The 13,731-nt window shown below is 33.9% G+C and overlaps 1 long non-coding RNA gene and 1 other non-coding gene across 2 annotated transcripts; both read left to right on the plus strand.

Annotated features, from left to right (window-relative positions):
* The first annotated feature begins 3,050 nt into the window (after positions 1 to 3,050).
* On the plus strand, positions 3,051 to 6,096 carry LOC141044703 (uncharacterized). Its single transcript, XR_012216366.2, has 3 exons — positions 3,051 to 3,482; positions 5,281 to 5,624; positions 5,751 to 6,096. It is a non-coding gene; the product is annotated as an uncharacterized LOC141044703 (long non-coding RNA).
* Positions 6,097 to 7,508: 1,412 nt separating this feature from the next.
* On the plus strand, positions 7,509 to 10,189 carry LOC112274490 (protein RGF1 INDUCIBLE TRANSCRIPTION FACTOR 1). Its single transcript, XR_016499754.1, has one exon. It is a non-coding gene; the product is annotated as a protein RGF1 INDUCIBLE TRANSCRIPTION FACTOR 1 (transcript).
* The last annotated feature ends 3,542 nt before the right edge of the window (positions 10,190 to 13,731 follow it).

Genomic DNA, 13,731 nt, shown 5'->3' on the forward strand with positions numbered 1-13,731 from the left:
AATACTATAGAATTAACTTACTTTTACCTATTTTTACTTACTTCTACCTATTTGTATATATAATTACTAGCTTATATGATTATGTCCGTAACAATAGGACATGAGATTAGAATGACTGTGAAATTTCATGTGTAAGCATAGCAGATACAAGAGGAAATGTAGAGAAAGTTTTCTCAATCATTTCTTCTTCAGAAATGCTTTGTCTACATAATCGTAATTGTGAGACAATACTATACATTTCACTATTGAAAGTATTTAAATTTGGAAAATCCAAGACATGTAAATGTGTCCAATTACGACGTGCATGTGGAAGAAAAAATGGTATTTTGATGATCAAACCTAGATTTAAGATTCTTCCAAAGTTCTTCAAGATCTTCCATTTCCAAATATTGATGTTGTAATGCAGGTACAAGATGACGTCGAAGGAGAAGAAGTGTTTTCCAAGGAATAGCATGAGGTATAGAAATACTTAGTGTAGGAGATTCTTCAAATATAATAGCATCCGAGAGTTGTTCTGCAAATAAATTTACTTTAACCATTTTTGTCCATAATAGATAATTATTTCCATCCATAGTCAATGGTGGAAATAAAAGAGCTTGAAAATGTTGGGATACACTAGTAATAGTTGGAACCATAGTGGAAGCAGTTGAAGATGTTGAAGCACTCATTAGAAATAAATTTATAAAAAAAATACAAGATCAAGTAAAAAAGTTGAGTAAAGCATACCTTAAAATATAAAGTCAAATAAAATGATAAACTTGAACTTGAAAAAATATATATATATATATATATATATATATATATATATATATATATTTTTTTTTTATTTTATTTTTTTTTTATTTTTTTTATTTTTTGTTAAGGAGATTGTAGATTAAGGCTGCAGAACAGCAATAAGATGGCGCAACAAGCAGTGGTAGTGCGGCAGTAGTAGGGCGACAGGGTGGCAGTGATGGGCAATAGCGAGCGGCAGCGGCAGTGACAGCGGCGTTAGGGTGGCGACGGCGACGAGTGGCAGCGTCAACGGCGACAAGGTGGTAGCGACAGCAATAGTGGGTTCGGCGACACTAGGGAGCAGGGGCGGGGTGCAGCAAGGAGCAGGGAGCAAGCTAGGGTGGAGTTGGACTAGATCAAGTATTCTAAGCAAGTAGAGTAGAGAGTGGAACAAGTGCTCTAAGCAAGCTAATGTATGAGGGGCCAGTAAGAAGAACAAGATCATGAGGTAGACATTGAGTAAAGGTTGCAACAGGTTTGAAGAGTCAAAGACTAGAGCAAAAAGTTGTGAGAGTGTGTAGAAGAGAGTCTTGTTGATAACATGTTGAAAATGTTTAGAAAGACACAAGAGTAATAGTAAGTCATACACACACCCAAGATTAGTAGTAAGTCATACACACAAGAGGGTTTCTAAGGAGAGAGAGCTTCACACCGAAAAATCTATTGATCTGGTTGTGTCTCGTAGACAAGAAGAGAAAAGAGGAGAGGATAAACAGTACTTCCCCACTAGACTCTAAATACTGTAGCCAGGTACATTTAATGATCTCAACAATGTCGAAGGGAATACAGAAAACCAAATTAACAAATGCGATGAAAAACTGCTTAAAAAATAAGCTCCCCGTGTTTCCGAATCAGGGCAGCTCTCAAATGCAGGGCACCACACTTCCCCGGCATTCCGGGCAGAAATGAAAAAAAGTAACATATCCAGGAAAAGCAAGGGTGTTAAAAAAAAAAAAAAAAATCACAAAAACAAAAATAGGTAATGCGTCAATCGACGTCATGAGCAAAAGTCGTCCACTTGACAGAGCACTAGATTCGTTCCAGACTACACGAACCCCACTCGGATACTCTGTAACCAGAGTGCTGACATGGAACCCCATCAGCCAATGATAGACTAGTTCGCGTGATTCAAGTCAACAAAATCGACCAATATCAATCTGACACGTGTATACGTCCTGTGTTTGATCCTATCTTTGGGAGGGGGGCCCTAAATTATGCAGCGCTGGGATCGATTCACGGCCAGCTGTTCATGAGTGCCCACCCAACTTGATACTGTAAAATACAGTGCTGACTGTTCAGCTAAGCGCACTGTGCATGCCTTGCTATAGAATATATATATATATATATATATTATTCGATGTAATTTTGGTAACAATTAGTAAAAATAATGTTTTGCTTCGAAGCTATCACTTCAATTCTGTAGGTGCATCACAACTTTTATAATTGACCATTTACATTTGATACAATGATACTAATATTTTCATCCGGGTTTAATGAATTCCATATTATGAATGAAATGGTTTAAAATCTACACAATTGTTAAGTGCAAGTATAGACATTTGTTTTTTCATTATTGAAAATTGTCTGTTTGAGTTCTGTCCATCAATGGAGTTTGTAATGTATCAATTTTTACACAATTTGCAATAGTTAAAATTTGATAGATTACTAGCCTCCAGGTCTCTTGCTTCTTTCATGTAGAGACTTTTGATCATGTTGTATAACACCTTAGAATCCAATAATTGAGTCATACATTCAAACTGTATGTGTAGCTATTTATAACTCATAAATACATTATTCTTTATCATTTTTCTTTGGGTAGTTAAATCTGAATATGAACAAAATTCAATATCAAATTTTGAATTACATCCAACAAATTTAAGACTTTGTTAGTTGCAAGGTTAAAGGCCACACCACCTGAAAAAAAAAGATATATCAACTGCACTTGAAGCTGAGGTAATTCAAAAAGCATGAGAACACACACACACACACACACATATATATATATTTACATGCACACACACACATACACACATGTACACACAAACACATTCTAGTGCTGGTACAGCAGTGGAGGGGCCTGGTTTACAATGATGAGCCACATGCACCACTGGTGTGTGCTTGCTATGCACACAGAGATCTGGGAACAACCATGGCAGGTAAAAAAAACACACACATCGTGACAGGCCACAGAAGAGGTTACAGGTTTTATTGAATAAAGACATAAAAAAATAAAGTAACTTATATTTAAATCTAATACATATTCACCAGGGTGCATGACAGTGATATTGACACTGACATCCGTACAATGAGACACATTATGATGAGAACCCTACAAAGCCTACAATGTCCATGGCACAGCTAGAAGAGATTTATTTACATATGTAAACCTAATAAAGGATAACCCTAAAACCCAGTGTCATGCAAGGCTTGAGAATAATGTACCCAGTGACATGGGCACCATGTACCTTTTGGATGTATGGACCAACATTTTGGCATTGAGGTCCTCTACATGAACTATGCCACAATGGCATTGCCTGCATAACAATCAGCTCCTCCACAAGCACTTCTAAATATCAATGTTGCCATATGTTCATCCATATTAGAAGAGTGTCAGGTTATAAACTTTTTATTGATGTTCACTGATAAAGAATTACCTATTTTATCCTAACCTTTGAAAGAAAATGAAAACAAAACCTGACATTTTGAAGGTAAAATTAGTTGAATATGCAAGAAAATTGGATAAATAAATAAGTAACAAAACAGCTGAATTGAATAAATTAAGGTTAATTAAAATTCTGGTCAAATGTTTCATTTGAGAATTCAAGTAAAATCTTTGTTTTGAAAGAGTTGACGAACCTTCCCAGATGTGTATTTCTTATCAACTGTTTTTGTGGCAATCAATTTGTAGTTTTGCATGGCATTTTGTGATGGTTCAAGAAACTTAGGTGTAAATGGGTGATATTTATGATACTGTAAAAAGAAAGAATGACTATTCTGTTGATCTAGTGTGATATGATATGTTAAAAAAATGAAATAGTTAAAATGTTGGAATTGATATTTAGAATCAATATAATTAAATAATTTGTAATTAATTATAGAAAAATATCATAGATGCTATAATAATTAATTAAACCTATAAAATTATAGAAAATTTGCTATACATATATATAGATCGAATAAATTAAATTAATTAAAATTTCAATCTATAAAATAATTAATTAAACCTACAAAAATATTTTTCGATCTATAATTAATTACAATATGTTGCTTCTAAAAGAACAAACTCGTAGGTATGACAATACAGCACCTTTATCACATCAGTGTTGTTTTGTAAACTGCACTTTATTGCATCATCTGATATATTATAAAATATTTACAAATAAAGAGTTTAGTTTGGTTTATTTTTTAAAACTTTAATTCTATTTTTTTGGTCTGTAAATCTGATATTCTTGTTGAATCCTTGTTACAAATTAAAAACTTTAAAATCTAGGTTTTCAAAAGAGTTGATGACAAAAAAAGGAGAGGATACAGCAAGTATTTAATGAAGATGATAGTAGAAACTTCAAGTGCATGCATTGATTACACTCTTAATACTAATCTTAAAATGTTATTAAAACGCTTTGAGAACTCTGAATTATCCTTGCATGATTCATTTATTTACTTATTTTTGGATTAATCGTTAGTTCATTTTTGTGAAAATTTGCAATTTTTAAAACTAATGTCCATGTTTCATATTCTTAGTTATCATTAAAAATGTATTGCTCATAAAATCACAGGAGTCCATTACTTTGTGTAATTGATGTAAAGATCACCTGACCAATATTTTTAAATGAATATACTAGAAGAACAAAGAAGCTGTAAATTTAAAATTATAAATCCAATACAATTGGTCATACCAATCTATTTTTCTATATCAGCTTATTGATTGATTATTGAATCTACACACGTAGTAATTATTTTGTTATATTAATAACAGAAACATGAATATAAATTTTATTTTAAATAAAGTAATTAATTTTTTTTGCATGTAATTTATTTTCTTCGAAGAGTATTTAATTAAGCCAAATTCATAATACATATTTACAAAAAAAGTGTTGTCACTGTATTCAGTACAATATGTTATAAATTTGAAAATATGTTGATTTATGAAACGCTGGTGAGTTGATTTCGTATAAGTATATATATATATATATTTACATACATACGTATATACATATATAACACAAATTCACAGCAGTCAAGAATGTCTCTATGTACGAATGCATTTAATCACCGATTAATACTAGCTTTTACTGTTGTCCTTGTATTGCTTGGTGATGTACATTCCTTTCAGTAAAGTTTGTAACCAATATCAGATAGAAAATATTTTTTGTAACTAGCATTTATATATATATATATATATGTAGATGCAAAAGGCATCATATTACTTCTCTAAAATAATATTTAATTAAATTTGAGTGCAATTATATATAATCTATGCTGATAACTGTACAATTGTTTCTTCAGATCCCGTGGTTGGACTTGTAATCCTTTACATGAAAGTATTTTTTCAAATGTATAATTTATCAACTGGTTTTATAATTAGTTTATTTTCAAACGATTTCCATATTTAGACTTGATAAAAACCACTCCTGTTTCACATATATTTATATATAATTTTAAGGGAACAAGAGTTGGTCTAAATATCATTAGTTGTATATTCTGACAATTTGGAATTTATTGTTTGATGGGTTTGTAACTATTGGAGCATGAAAATCGCCCTCGAATAATTTTCGTTTAATTGGAGGTGGCTCTGACAACAATTAAATAAAAACTGACACGTTGACCTTGAAAATGATATATTGACCAAGGTTGGAAGTGGAACAATCCCAAGCACAGAAGAGATTTTGGTTTGCTGTGTGTGTGTGTGTGTTTGTGCATTATCCATGGCACCGCCGAGGAAAATTGGTTCTAAGGAGATGCTTAGATGTTTGCAGGTATTCGAACACTAAAATATGCAAATAAAACAGTAGGGGTTCAAATATCACGAACTTCTCATCAATATATATCCTCCCAAAGTGTAAATAAGCTCTCTTCGAAAAGCGTTAACTCTGTCCGAGTGGTCCCCAGGGGATTACTGCTGACTTAGCTGACCTGGCACACTCTCTCTGTCGTCCTCGATCCTTGACCAAAATCAAAATTGATGCGGATGTACTGCTGGCACTCCCTTAAAATAATACTTTATTACGAAATTAGTATAAAATCTCCATTGCGTCTTTCACTCTCTTGAACAATATTTTGAGAAAATACAAATATTTTAAAAAAGAAAACCAATTGAAGTAATAATTGTGAACAACGTAGTGGTATTGTTATGACATGTCAGTTGTCAACTATTTTATTCTTAAACAATCGATTGACATGCACATAGGTAATAGAGCGAGGATGCATTGAAAGTTGTAGGTATTGAAGATCTGGGCACGTTAGTGTCAAATCCATAATCTGTTTTTAATACTATTGTTGCTGTTGTTTTTGTTTTTGTTTTTATTATGTTATGTTATGTTATGTTATTTTTTTATTTTTTATTTTTTTTTGTTGAAAAATAAATGAATCACAACAAAATACTTTGAGCTCAAAAATGGTTCAGCATTGCATGTTTTCAATGTAGTTTTATGCAACGTAAAATTCTATGTGATATGATGAGTTTTATTTAGAAATTTCCTAAAAATGAATGCATTGTAAGAATTGTCAAAATATGGATGTACGGGTTATGTTGATTACTTTCTTATCTATAAATACAGTGTTTTCAAGTAATTGTCTACTTGAAAATGGAAAGAGTGGGAAAAAAATGTTCCAGATTGTAAGAAGCGGACAAGTCAATACCATTGACAATGGCGTTGTTATTTTTAGCATTCAAAATATAAGATTGTCATAAAATATATAAACTCAAGTTTGAAGACATGACATTTGAAATTAAATATGAATCCAAATAGTATAATAAAAATTACACATCCATAGGTATATACACATTTTTTGAAAAAGTTGAAAACATCCGAGAAACGTATGCCAACTCTACGTACAGCAATGTCGTGTGAAATCATGTATACACGGAATAAATAATGTAAATTCTAGAATGAATAAATATTTTTATCTATTGAAGCGATTTGGTCTTTGTATACTGAAAGTTGGGTTGTATTAGCCTCGATCCCCAATTCTTTAACGAAAAATTCTATAAACTGGAACGGGAGACACCAAAAATTGGTACAAGCGACATTCCAGAATTATTGCATGAAGAAACTAGTGATTGTTAGGCAGACAGAAGAATGGATCCAGTGAGGAATGAATGAATGAATGAAGAGGATTCAGGAGAGAAGCACCCATAATGACTTGGTCCCACAGGCATCGGGCTTCGGACCAGGACACTGGCCCCATGGACAGAAGGGTTATTATGGGTCCCTCTCGGTCAGTCTGGGAGAAATTTATTCGGCGGGCAGATGGGGTCACGCGGGCATGGAAGACCACGGTGAGGCTCCGCATTCCCGCCCTTGCGCCAGCCGGCCTCGCCGCCGTTGCCATCGTCCTCGCCGCGCCGCACTTCGGTATCACCCCCGTCCCCGCTTCCCCCTCTTCATCGCCTGACTTCCATCCCCTCGTTCCGCTCATTTGTTCTTTCCCTCTGTAGCTGACTCCCAATCCCCCCTTGGTTCACCCCAGGTAGAATTCGTCTCGGTGTTGGGTTTTGTTTTGTTTATTTTTATTTGTTTTTAATTGCCGCGAGTAGAAGCGGGGTTGAGCTTGCGTTCCGGCTGTATAGGACAGCTGCGCGGCATTGGAAGGTGGGGTTGGAGCTAGCTTGACAGTTTCAGACGCCATTGACTTCGAGAGTTTGGGAGCCTGTGGGGGAGTGTGTGCGACATTCGGAGTCAAATGTACCCGAGAAGTCTCGCATTGTGGTTCAAGAGAGCCCAGAGGTGTAGAAGTGAGGAGTTTTTTTTTTTTTTTTTTTTTTTTTTTTGATTTTTTTCTGACCGAGAGATTGTAAACGAGGGTGTGATTGGCTTCAAATTGTGTCAAAAGCGAACTGGGGTGTTGGATTAGATGCGAGGGTGCAGATCTGCTTGAGTATTGTCCCAGCCTCGGTTCCACAGCCGCATTACGAGTTTCTCGTGGGATTAAATTTTGTTGGGAGTAATTTGCAGTGAGGAGGGTGCAAGTCTGCTTGAGTTCCAAGTGCGGTCAGTGGAGCTCAAGACCGACGGCAATTCTGTGTGCTGTTGACATAATTGTTGTGGGAACTTATCCAAGTCGTACGTTTACACAATTATCTTGTAGATCATTGCAGCGTTGCAGCCTGCGTGCATCCATTTTTTTTTCGCATCCCGTTGCGTGTGGGGCATGCCAGAGACTGGCTAAGCATGTGAGGTGCTTTCCTCTTACAAAAGGAATTGCGGAAAGAGGCGTCTAATTGAGTCTTGGAAATACAACTGTGAAGTCCATGACACCCCTTTGGTGATAGAAGGGATCCATCCATCAGCGGAGATTTAAGACTGCTGCGCAAGTTCAAAGGTGTGACACCCTGATATCGTTGGATTAGTTCAAGAATGGTAGACGAAAGAAATTGAGCATCTCCGAGATTTTCGGAGATACAAAGTGGAGGTTAGACGATCTACTGAGGACAAGGTGTCCTGCAATTGCGACGAGCTATAGATTGTATACTGCCTATTTGTCAAAGGCAGTTGGGAACTGGAATGCGTTTGTGTGTAGCTCTTCCTTCAATTTATGTGGCCTTCGAGAGTTATGGAGTATAACCGGTGGTTTAGCAAGAGAATTGATGTCTGAAATTAACTTCAGGATCTCTAAACGGACGCAGCAATGAGCTTCTTGGTTGGATATCACTCATGACTGTTCCATTACAGCCGATGTAGAGTTCAAATCTGGAACACCTAGGCGTCGAAAAGCAGCTTTCTTAGACTGAAAAGTGCTTTTAGTTGATTCGCAGCAATGGTGGGTTATGACTTGTCTGCGATTCCTCAGAAGCCAGCTTGGCTGGAGTCTCTTTTAGCCGAAAAATTCTTTGTGCCTTGCGCGAAGCATGGAGCGTTGAAGAAGAATGAGAGAAATGTATTCTGCATGGACTGCAATGCAGGCGTGTGCCAGCATTGCGTCCCTGCTCACCAGAATCACTGCATTCTTCAGATTCGGCGATATGTGTACCATGACGTGATACGTCTACAAGATATTCAACGTCTTTTGGACTGCTCGACAGTTCAAACCTACATCATTAACAGTGCGCGGGTGGTGTTTTTGAACCAGAGGCCACAGCCGCGGCCTTCCAAGGGGATGGGTAATGCCTGTGGGACCTGCGACAGGAGTCTGCAAGACTCGTATGCTTATTGCTCGGTTGCATGCAAAGTAGACGCCATTGTTAATAGCGGTAGTGACCTGTCGAGCCTTCTGCCGGTGAGCTGCAACATGCCGTACGCTTTCTTCACCTGCTCTCCGACTCGGAGCTTGAAAGGTGGGAAGCACGAGCTTGAGGACGAGCTTCTTACGGATTCTCCGTCCGATGAGTCGCCAACCCAGACGTCTTCAGCATCGACATCTAGTGAGGTTACGGGGTTCTGTGGAGTAGTATCAACGGCCTCAACTCTTTTGTTGCCTAAGAAAGTGCGGAGTGGGCGTCTATCGGCGATGACGACGTCCCCAGTGTCTGTAATATTTCCAGTTTCTGTGAAGAGAAGGAAAGGGACTCCTCACAGATCGCCATTTTGCTAGGAAATTGCTCCTGTAGAGAGCTCGGTTGCGTTCTTTGTCTTCCATCTCACATATTTTTTGGTATCGCTCAGTCGGTTACCCAGTAGTTATTGATCTCCCCTTGTGCATGGGGGTTTCATCCACAAAGCTTCACGTCGTTTCTGGCGACTTATCGGAATAGCTGAAGCAGACTGTTCTCCCCAGTCCAGTCGAGGGTTAGTTTAAAAGTGAATGGAAGGAGCGGTTTGATCTGTCGTGGGTAATAGCTCGGCGATATGCTCTAGAGGTTTTGAAGTTTTAGTTTCACACGGCGGGACGAGGCAAGTAGATTTCCCGATATCCCAACTTAAGCTGCTTGTAAGGACGTCTACGTTTGTGGTGTTTTGGCCATAGGTCTTAATTGTTCTGGATTCGGTAGGAATACTGTAGGGAGTCTCTGTTTGGATTCGATTGGAACGATGACCGGTGTTGAAGCTGTAATCAGGACTTCAATTTGAATGAGGGCCACAGTCCAAAAGGACGTGACAATAGTTGGTAGCCTGTAATTGCAAAAAATTTACAGAAATATTTCTCCTCCAAGTAGTGATGAGCAGATTTTGCTTGCTGTAGTTCTACATTATTATGACTTCACGATATGGGGCAGTTCTTGCAATAAAAGTTTGACTATGTCTGACCAAATTATTTACACAGTTTTCTTAGCTTCCGATGGTTTTAATTGAAGGCTAAACTGTGGCCTGCTTGACTTGTGTGTGGCGATACCAGAGTAATTCAGGAGCGAATTTCAGTGGGTTTGTTAGAGAGAATAGTTACTGGACACGAGTTTTCGTTTTGATTGTTGAGCAATGCAAATTTACTCTGTCGTTCAGGCCTCTGTTTTGTTAGCATGGAACCAGGAGAGGACTGCTCATTGTGGGGAAGAAGTATTCCAGTGGTCCATCGAACGGTTAAACTATCCTTCAATCATGTATTTGAATCCCAGTTCCTCCGGGGGACTTGCGTAACATTGCGGTGACAATATCAGTGCAGTGCTGGTTGGCTGTTGGACACAGCAGGACTCTCTAGCAGTGCTTCCCAAGTTCTTGTGCCCCACCCTTCCTTGATCCCATGTGTTGCATCCTTTCTGCAATTATTGCCACATCTTGCAGGCATCTTATGGGGAGAACTCTTTGCATTATCAACCACTAGACAATGATCCCATGTGTTAGGGATTTTCAACAGGAGCAGCTACCTTGTTTCATCTAATGTTTGGAAAGGAAACATAGGGTAGGAAAGGATGGTCAAGACACACTAAAGAAATTTCACCAATTGCTTTTTTTATATGAATAAAATAGAATTGAATAGTTTCATTCCTAAGCATTACCATCCTGAAATAATTACCAAAAGAAATAATTACCAAAAGAACTAATGAATAGATAGCTTAACAAAACTACAATCTTTTAGATTGATGCACACAAATTAATGAATGCCACTATTTGTAATATATAAGATAGATAAAGTGCATAATACATAAAAATTATGTTCTTAGTTAATTTATTAGTTAAATAATTTCATTTTGACTTATATTGATATGGTTTTCATGCTTTAATCTAAAAGTTTCTTTATGAAGAAGGTGATATCAAAAATAACACAAAGAAATTCTAAAATATATGCACACAAGTATATATAAACCAACTATATATTCTAGTAGTAATATGCATTATTACTTATTATCAATTAGATTAATTCACAATTATTGTCCACATAATAAACTTATTGTTTTAGACATATATTTTTACCTAGGTTAAAAGAGTTAGTAAAGATAAGTAAAAATAAGTAGATTTGATAATATCTTATAAAAAACTTTTTAGAAGCTTCATAGACATGGATTTGACTTTTTATGTATTTGTAAGTGATTGGTAGGTAGAAAACTTAGTCAACAAGTTGGCTTGTGTTGTACATGTTGATGACTTGTGGTACAAGTTGGCCATATATTGCATGTATAAGAAAATTGTCTTGTAAGTTGGACACATGTCAAAGGTCCTATTGAACATAGCCATGTAGCTTCTAATTAGATAATATATATAGAGGTAAGTTTGAATCCTTATTTACTCTTTTCAACTCCTTTATTATTTTTAGTTTAATTACAAGAGTCTCTCATTTTTTAATCTTTGGCAATAGCCATTCTAATTTTTTCTTGAATATATAAAAATAAATAAATAAATAAATAAATAAATAAATAAATAAATAAATAAATAAATAAAATATATTTTCATCTTTCCTTGACAAACTTTTATTCATTTATTTCCATTTTTTGATTCCTTATCCTTAACACTTAGACAATTGGTCTACGACTATAATTATCAAATTTTAATATCTATAATAAAAATATAATTTTATTATTAGGCTTAAAATACAAGTATTGGTTTAGTAGCTAAGAATATACTAAATGTTCATTTATTTTGTTTTTTGGAATTGGCTTCAATTCAAAAAAAAATAGTGGAAAAAAATCCAAAATAGCTTCTTATAGTAAAAGATTACATGGATTAAATATTTTTTACTCTTATTATTCTTGATAATTCTTGTAAGATTGCTATCAAGTATTGCCATCTTTCTTAATGCCAACATTTTTTATCTTCAAGAAATTTTTTATAACATACATTACTTAAAAAAATTGTATACATTGGAATGCTTTATATATAAGTTTAAAATTAATTTGATAATTATAGAAATCTCTAATAAAATCACAATTAATGGTGATGTGAATTTTTTATATCATATATCTAAAACCACTCTAAAAAGAGTAGCTTGGAAATAGATTAAATCTTTATATGTCTAATGCTCTTCTACAAATGCCACATAAAAGTTGTGACATCTATTAAATGTTGTAAACTTCCATGCCACCACTAGCCAGCTGTGGTGCATATAATTTATTGATGATGTTACAAACTACTTATAACATAGTTGATAATTGCAAAAATATCAATTGTTGTTTCTTATTGAAATGGTATTTATAAGATTTATTATATTTTAATTGTAATGGGCATCTACAATCATATTTTAGGCTTGTAGAAATTGGCCATAGTCCTTTGTAATATATGGTAAGAATTTCTATCTAAAAAATAATTGCATTAAAATATTAATAAAATGATTATTTCCATGAGCTAAAAGTATTGTATTAAAAGAGTCTAGAAAAATATCAATGCATCATAATAAGATTCAAATTGACTTCTTAGAGATATTTTAATTTAATACTAATATTTATACATCTTCTTGTAAGATAAAATAAAATAATTTTCTTATAATTAATACTATTAAAAGAGTCTTTAATTGTTTCAATGCGGTTGTTGCTAATTATTCATATATAATAAAAATAAGTTTTTTATTAATTAATTTTTATTTAAATTTATATTCTGTAATTTTAGAATATATGTTTTTTTAAATTAGGCTTTTATTATATATTCATTTTTTTATAAATTATTATGGTTAATAATAAAAAATAATATTCAATTTTATCTTTTAATTTTTAGAATTTATGAATCAAATCATAATTTATTTCTAATTTTTAAAATTTCATATATATATATATATATATATATATATATATATATATATATATAAATATTAATTTTAAGTTGTACAAAAAACATCCTAATATCAAATCTCCTATGTATTAATGCAAATGGATTACATTGTGTCAAGAATATGAATTACAAACAATTAAAACATCAATACATTCTTGTATCATTTGAAAAGAATATATATATATATATATATATATATATAGAAAGATAGCATAATATTAAATTAAAATGACTAATACCAAAGACAAAAAGATTAAAAATTCTTGAAATAAGACTAAGATCAAGAAAGATGTTGACAAGAATAAAAGAGACTTTATTTTTGTCTCAATATTTACTATCTAACTAGAAGTTATGTGACAACGTTCTATGGGACATCTAGTATATTTTTAACTTACAAGACAAGTTTTTTATATGTGTGCCATATGATTAACTTGTACCTTAAATTGCCAACATATGCAATACATGATCAATTTAATGACTAAGTTTTTAACCTACAAATACTTATAAAATCAAAACTACATCTAATATAGCTTCTAAGAAGCCTTTCTACAAGAAATTATCAAATTTATCTACTCTTATTTATTTCTATGTAAGTCTAGTTATTTAAATAACTATTAGTGTTGATTATATTCATGAAAATATTTCTATTTTTAAATAAAATTTTCAC

This window comes from Physcomitrium patens, chromosome 21, assembly GCF_059467195.1.
Source record: "Physcomitrium patens ecotype Gransden chromosome 21, ASM5946719v1, whole genome shotgun sequence".
Taxonomy (NCBI): domain Eukaryota; kingdom Viridiplantae; phylum Streptophyta; class Bryopsida; order Funariales; family Funariaceae; genus Physcomitrium; species Physcomitrium patens.